At 36.3% G+C, this 8610-nt stretch overlaps 1 non-coding gene across 1 annotated transcript; it reads right to left on the reverse strand.

Moving 5' to 3' along the window:
• Positions 1 to 7550: 7550 nt before the first annotated feature.
• LOC118986819 (U2 spliceosomal RNA) lies at positions 7551 to 7736 on the reverse strand. Its single transcript, XR_005066452.1, has one exon. It is a non-coding gene; the product is annotated as a U2 spliceosomal RNA (small nuclear RNA).
• Positions 7737 to 8610: the final 874 nt, after the last annotated feature.

Here is an 8610-nt window from a genome sequence, read left to right on the forward strand (position 1 = left end):
CTGACAGGAAGTTGACAACATATTTAGAAACAGTCTTCAATAGATTTGATTTTTTGTTTTTCCATAATTTTCCATTTTACCAAATCATTACTGAAAGATTATAATTCTTCACACATTATTTTACCTTTTACTACATAATTTAACTTATTAGTTTGGTTTGTGACCTTATTTTTTGCTAGTCTAGACTTTATTAGAAGAATAACTGGATGTGAACACTTGTTAAGCTATTAAGTACCTACTATTAGATCAAGAAAGGCCATTCTTCCAAGAAGAGAAGGGAGCTGCATGAGCTACATGTACAGTTATGGGTGTGAATTTTGGCTGAACCATCCATGTTCCGGCAAAGCCTTTTGTAAACCATTTGTACATTTGTATCTGCAACAGGGCCGACTGGGTTGCAGGCTCAGAGTTGGAGCCAATGACTGTAGGCCAAATGGGAGCCCATGATGAGGCCCCGTAAATTATTTCTACATATTTAAATGACTTCGTCTTTCGTTTTGCTCACTACAGTATGTTAGTTATGTGCACAGAATTTGAGTTAGACTTCTGTTCTGATTTTACCTTTATAGTTGCTACTGGTCGTAAAACCTATATTCTTACATTTCAAGGAGTCTATGGTGTTTATGTTTGAGATCAACTGGACAAGATATAAAATACTTGATAAGCATTTTCTTTTCTTTAACTGTTGTAACTTACTTCCATCATCTAAATTTGATACTAAATGTTGCTGTAAGGATATGTAATGTTAATCTGGTTTTCTTTCCTATACATATGACTTAGTCTTCTTATCTCTATTCCCAAATAAATCTTTATGTCTAAACTTAAAGTGCCTTATTAGTTGACTTTTCCAAGGTGGCTTTACTAGGCACAATGAGAATTAAGTTTTTGTGATCTTACATGGAAGAATATATTAGTGGAGAAAATGTCTTTACTTGAGGACATTGAAAGACATCTAGATAAATAAAGAGGTATATTATAAAAGTAAGTAGCAATACTCAATGTTGTAAATTCAAAACTAGGCTGCAAAGTCAATGGAATCACCAAGTACAAATTTTTTATTACATCATTTTTCAGAAATTAAATTTATAACAGTCAAGAAAATCTTTGAAAGAAATTTGAAAGAGGTAATTTTCCCTTGCAGATACCCAAATACATTATAAATATATAGTAAATAAAGTGGATAAGTGATACAAAAATTCAATGCAGTACTATAAATAAAGACTAAAGAAAAACTCTTTACACATGGAAATTTAATGATAAAATTGATATGGGAAGTCAGTAGGTAATAGTGGATTATTTGATAAATCAATTTAGCACAATTTACTATCCATTTTCAAGTAAGGTCAAATCATTATCTCTCACATTTCACAAAAATAAATTCTAGATGTATTAAGGGCCATGTTTATTTTTTTAAATATCAGTAAGTTAATTAGAAGACAATATTAGGAAATTATGGTCTCCAATACAAAATACATAAACACAAAATACATAAAGAAGATCAATATGTTTGATTACATCCAAAATAAAATATAACCGAGGCCAACATAGAATAAATGAAAAGACAAATGATAGGTAAATGGAGATAACATATTTTAATATACGTGACAGAAAGGGGTCAGTACTCAATATGGATATTTTATTTCTAATAACACGAAGCAAAATAGTAAAAAATGAAAACACAAATAAGTCACAGAGCAAGAATTAGGTAAAATTTATTATAAACTAATAATATTACTATTTTTCATCTTTTTTGTTGACAAAGATAAGAAACTTTTATAATAGAAAGTATTAGTAATGTGTATAGAAAAAGGAATTCAATGGTGTCACGGCTTATATTTAAGTCTTTTATCCACCTTGAATTTATTTTGGTGTATGGTATAAGTTGGTGCTCGAGTTTCATTTTTTTGCATGTAGCTGTCCAGTCCTCCCTCCCAACACCATTTGTTGAAGAGGCTATCTTTATAGCATGGATGGAACTGGAAAGCATTATGCTGAGTGAAATAAGCCAGGTGTTGAAGGACAAATACCATATGATCTCACCTTTAACAGGAAGCTAAACAACAAAACAAACAAGCAAGCAACATATAACCAAAGACACTGAAATAGAGAACAGGCTGACAGTGACCAGAGGGGACAGGGGAGGGAATTTCAGGGGAAATAGAAGAGGGATTTAGAGGAACATATATAAAGGAAACATGGACAACAACTGAGAAGGGTGGAAATGGGAGGGAGGGGGGAACACTGGGGGTGGGATGGGATGGGAGTAATAGACAGAGAACTGTACTTGAAAAATAAATAAAAAATTGGAAAAAGAAAAAAATAAATCAAGAGTCTTCTCTGCACAAAGGTACAGAGAAGCTTAAGACGCAAAAAAAAAAAGAAAGAAAGAAAAAGGAATTCAAACACTGTGGGTGCATATGAATTGGTTTAACCAGTGTCTTTTATAATTAAAATTGTATGTTTCCCAAAAGAGTCAGCAGTTTCGCTTCCTGTAACTGTACCCTGAGAAACAGAGCGTACCTGCATACCATGAACATGGGTTGTTTATTGGATTATTTTAACAGGGAGAAACTGAAAACAAGTTATATGTGTTAATCATGGAAGATCAAGTCAATTGGAATAACTATAGCATTTTAGAAGAGATATAATAACTAACAATTTTCAGTGCTTGCCACAGAGTTTCCCTCCATCCTAAGTTCTATAAATTAATTTATATAATTCTTACAACATTCGTATAAGGTTGAAATTATTGCTACTTCATAGCTATGTAAACCAAGGTAAAGAAAGTTTAAATAACAACCAAAATTATAGTGGTCACAGAAGCCAAGATTTTTCCTAAGACCATCTCATTCATAGAGTGCTTGCTAATTATAACCACTAGGGTATTTGTTTTCTTGGGCTTCCCTAATAAAACGCCACAGACTGAGTGGCTCAAAATAATAAAATAATAAAAATGTACTATCTAACAATTCTGGAGTTTGGAAGCCCAAAATCCAGAAGCCAGCAGGGCCAGGCTTCCTCCGAAAGCTCTAGAGAATTCTTCCTCACCTCTGTCCAGCTTCTGGTTGTTGCTGGCAACCCTCAGCATCCTTGGCTTGTAGTTGCCTTGCTCTACCTTCTGCCTCTGCCCTTGCATGTCTGTCTTCCTCCGTGTGTGTCTTCTGCATCTAAACTCTCCTGTTCTCGTAAGAACACCAGTCATTGGATTCCAGGCCCATAGTAATACTATATTACCTCATTTTAAGCTTGTTACACATATTCAAAGAACATTTTTCTGAATAAGATCACATTCACAGATTTCATGTTAATATGAATTTGCGGGAAACACTGTTCTGTCCAATACACTATGCTACAAAATTCTCCTAGCACACATTTTAGAGAGACACAGTGGGAGCTGACATGTGAAGTATACAGTGTGATATTACTGATACTTCTGTCATCTCTGAGATGCCTTCATTGAAGAATAATATATCTTTTCTATTAACATACATGAAAAAATACACAGGAAAAATACTGAAAAGCAGCCAATAACAAAACTTTTGAGAATGAATATTGATTCATTTAGAGACCCTTCCAGAATTTCAAAATATCCATGTGGAAGATGTTTCAGTGTCACACACTTATTAAAACCCTTAGACTGAAGTTAGAACAGAGTTATCTTAAGCCAATGGCCACAAGCCTTTAAGAAGATTGGTGAAAAGAGTTGGACAACTTTAGAGACATTTGTAGTCTAAAATAACATTGATATTGAGACAATACTTGGGAATAATTTAAATGGCCTTGGTAATGTCTGGATAACCACAGAGCTGGAAACTTTGTGTTTCTAGAACAAACTTTGTGTTTCTAGAACAAACTGCTGCTGGCAGAAGCCAAGGATGCTGGTGAAGATGTTGAAGATGCGATGGGTCAAAGCATGTTTGTCCATCTTCCCAAGACTCGGTGGAGGACTCATAAACTGGGTAGAGAAAAGGAGTAACAAATGTTTCTGTGCAGAAGGACTGCCCAAGAACCAACCCCCCATGAGAAGTTTTGCGTGTAATCCTGATGATATACAAACATTATGCACAGACTGAATAAGAAAAGAATGTTCTAGTGAATATTAGTGTGAACCAATGGCCAGGGAGTGATGGCCAGGAGTCTTATATAACAAGTAAGATTTCCCAGAAGAAAGGTAACTATTAAGAACCAGGTACATCCTCACTGTTCCTTAGTGTTAGGTGAGTTCCTTGTATCTCCTAACATGATCCCTAGAAAAAGGGGATTCAGAGATAAATGACTGTAAATGGATTGATTCTAATGATCTCACCCACTGGAGAAAAAAATTGTGTATTTACAGAGATTAAGTTTCTGACAATAAGTTTTTTATTATAAATAGGCAAAGATGTTTCATATAACAATATCAAAGAAAAGACGGCTCTTTTTAAAAAGGTTTTAGGCAATGACCACATCTATCTATTCCTGTTTAAAAAATGGTTTCTTCCACTTGGCATAATAGAAGCTCAAAATATAAGTTAAATGATAGAACAAAATGAGATTTCTTCTATACTCAAGTGTGTGGCTTGGGATGCTTACCTGTAACTTTGTAATGAGGTTCCCACAAGGACTCAGGGACTGAGAGGCAATGGAAACACAAATCTTTTCTGAAATGTTTAAATTTTTATAAGGAAAATGTATTAATATAGTACTTATATAAATAGAATTATTTTGTAGTTCTTAATAAGTGGGCTTTCCTGGCTTAATATACTAATTTAAATATACAAGATCATCTTTTAGGTAAACAGAAACTTTGTTGCTTTGTAATCTCTCTGCCTTTTTGACTTTCATGTAACACTGGCAACACGTGTGTGCTATAAATCCCACGCCTAGATGACAAGGAAAGACCTTCTTATTCTCTCCCTTTTCCTTGTATCCTATTCTGGGAGAACCTGAAATGCAGTAAAATTAGTTAATGACATTTCTTTGCAATTAGCTCTTGGGCACCGACTATGTGTCAGGCATCATTCCAGGCACTGAGGATGGACAGAGCGATGAAGAGAATCAATTCCCTACACTGGTGGAGCTTGCAATTTAGTAGGGAGATTCGGACAATAAGCGGACACAGTTGAGAAGAGATGCAAAGGAAAATGAAAGACTGAAAGTAAAAGGTGTTTAGAAATGTGCCATTTTAAACAACTCAATGAGGTGTTTCTCATCGGGAGACATTTGAGCAGAAGAACCCTGAAAGAAATGAGTAAATGCTGTAGTCAGGCTCCAAAGATAATCTGTGGGTGATGCTCCTTTCCTGGTATTCACACACATTTTTAATGACTTACACTGATTGAAAACTGGCCTAGGTCATTAGCAGAGTGTGGAATAGAGTCAAAACAGCCATGTGGACCCCACTTTATCCTCTTGGATCCCTCATTCTGGGGAAGCCAGCTTCTAGATTGTGAATATAATCAGGGAGTCCTGCAGACAGACTCATGTCAGAAGTCTTTGAGGCCTGCCTCAGAATCAACTTGTCAGCCATGTGATCAGCCTTAGACATAACTCCAATTCCCATTAAGCATTGAACAACTGCAATGCTGGCCAGCATCTTAAATCATGACCACAGGAAAGGCTTGAACCAGAACCACCTAATGAAGCTACTTCTGAATCCCGATCCAAGGAGACATGAGGTAACACACATTTGTTTCTTTGCATCATTATGTCATGGACTAATGTGTTGCCAAGCAAAAGGTAATGAATATAACAAGCTTTCTGGGGAGAAAGCACTCCAGCAAGAGGGAGCAGTTCCTGTAAAGGTCTTGACATAAGAGTGTACACAATTGTTCTGAAAATAGCAAGGGTAGACACATAGTGTTGAGTGGAAGGTGAAGTCAGAGAGGTGACCATGTAGGTCTTACAGGCTATGGCAAGGACTGTGGACTTTACTTAAATGAGATAATGAGTCTCAGGAAGATTTGGAGGAAAGTAGGGACGTGGTGTTCTTTGCAACATTTCATTTATGACACTGACTTCTGTGCGGACTGTAAATGACAGAACAGACCAGTGATTTTCAATTGCTGTATCACGGCAGGCACACTGGAGTGCTGCAAGGATTTTTAAAACATGCGCTACCTAACTATTTAGTCAGGGGCACTGACCTCTTTTTCCTTAGGTTGTCAAATAAACATGACAATGGCTATCATAACAAGAGCCACCGATGTGAATGAATTAAAATTATACCTGATTTGTTTGTCAGATGGCAAAAAATATATTTTTTGGTGTGCCACAGAATTTTAGTAGTTTATGTGTGCCATGAGATTATGAAAAGGCTAAAATCACCGAAATGGACTATGGGGCGGGGAGAGCAGGAGGAGGAAGATGGCCTCCTTGTTTCTCTTTGTTTCAGGGAGACTCTGCTCCTTGGTTGCTGTCTGGTGAGTTTCCACGCCACCACTGCCCCTGGGCTTCCACGCATTGGCTGACCCTAACGGATTTATTTCTTACGTTAGTTTGAGCTATTTTAGGTTTGCAATCCGACATCAAACAATACAGTTGTAATTAAGTTCTACTTCTTTAAATAAATTATTTTACTAGTAAAATTTAATCTCGGTAAGAGATTAAGTGGTAATCTCTTGAAAGAAGTATCATAGATGCTAAAGTCCTTACATACCAGAAACAATTTTTTAGGGTGGAAATGAATCAACAATTACATATTTCTCTTGTGAATTCAGGCATAGGCATTTAAAATATGTTTTTTATTCTGAGATTATTATTTTATGAGTAGATATCATTTCTCCTAGTTGGTGTTTTACATGGTTTGACTTCCTTTTTATCTGACTTGAAATTAAATTGTATATAAGTGATTCTTAATTTTTGGTTGATCAAACTACATTAAATAGTATTTTCATAAGTCAAACTTTTTCTATAGTACTATTCTTTATAAATTACTAATTGAGAGCTAATCACCCTGACTGGTGTGGCTCAGTGGATTGAGCACTGGGTGGTGGACCGAAAAGTTGCCAGTACGATTCCCAGTAAGGGCACGTGCCTGGGTTGTAGGCCATGTTCCCCAGCGGGGTCGTGTGAGAGGCAACTGATCGCTGTTTCTCTCCTATACCATGGTTCTCTTCCTCTCTTTCTCCCTCTTTCCCCTTCTCTCTAAAAATAAATAAATAAAGTCTTGAAAATAATAATCAGTGAGGTGTTGGAGATTAAAATCTACTGTTTCTTTGAATATTAACATATAAAAATTGAAGAAGAAATATATATTCTCTTTAAATAAAAACCTTGATTTGTTGGTCAATTTATGTACCTAACTTAGTTATTAATTTTTCTATGAGCTTTTTTATGTTCCTTATGTGCATAACAATCTTAGACTTTCAGGAGTATTATTACTATAAGGGCATTTAAACTATCCTCTTGCATCTTGCTGACATTTACTCTATGTGCAGCTGCATTTACTGATGCTAAAATATTTCAGCAGACAATTCAGCAATAAATCTTCAAAGGCCTGAGCAAGTCTAAAGAGGTTTTCAGTGGGACTGAAGCCTGGCATATCATAGGGTAGAATTTTGAATTATAAAACTGTTTGCATAAGTTCAATGTCTTTAGGGCTATTATATTTATGCCACAGGAGATTGTGTTTACTCTATCTAGCTCTCATCTATTTAAAATTAAAGGCTGAAAATGTGCCTCAAGTAGACATTTTAATATGAAACTGATAGGAACAGATACTATACTTGATCTTAGCCAAAAGGCGCAGAAGCCATCAAGTAGGCATTTTAATAAAGACCTTTACCCATTAAGAGGGAGACAATCATTTTTTTAAAAAGTGTTTTTGTTTTGTCTCACATTTTTTGTTGTTATGTATTTCGGTGAGTATTTTGAGTAAAGAAGCTAAAGAAAAAAACTCAGGGTTTAATGTTAGAAACAGAAAACTCTCCAGATATTCAAACAAGTAGTAATTTAATGTAAGGATTTAAATGCTTTGCAAAATTGTTGTATGAGGTAAACCAGCAGTTTCCAGTTTGGGGCTCTTGTCATGACTCCAAGAAAACTATGGGGGCCACTGCATCAAACGTCACCACAGTTGTTCCAGTCTAGGTCCTCACCTCAGACACCAGAACGTCACAGAATGAACATCACAGAGTGAACATCACAGCTGAAGGTGGCAACTGGGGATGGGATGGCAGGTCACGTTGTGGCTGCTGCTACTGTTCCTTGAAAGTGAAAGCGGCACAACATCAGCCCTGGCTGGTGTAGCTCAGTGGATTGAGCGCAGGCTGCGAACCAGAGGATTACAGTTCGATTCCCAGTCAGGGCACATGCCTGGGTTGTAGTCCAGTTCCCTGCAGGCCAACTCCCAGCAGGGGACTCACAAGAGGCAACCATACATTGATGTTTCTCTCCCTCTCTCCTTCCCCTCTAAAGATAAATAAATAAATAAATAAAATCTTAAAAAAAAAAAAAGCGGCACAACACCAATCCCAAAGAACCTATGCACCCCGATGTTCATAGCAGCACAATTTACAATAGCCAAGAGTTGGAAGCAACCTAGATGCCCATTGGTAAATGACTGGATCAAAAAGCTATGGTACATTTACACAATGGAATTCTATGTTGCAGAAAGGAAGAAGGAGCTCC

Source organism: Sturnira hondurensis, unplaced genomic scaffold (assembly GCF_014824575.4).
Source record: "Sturnira hondurensis isolate 20B ecotype Veracruz unplaced genomic scaffold, ASM1482457v3 Scaffold0004474, whole genome shotgun sequence".
Taxonomy (NCBI): domain Eukaryota; kingdom Metazoa; phylum Chordata; class Mammalia; order Chiroptera; family Phyllostomidae; genus Sturnira; species Sturnira hondurensis.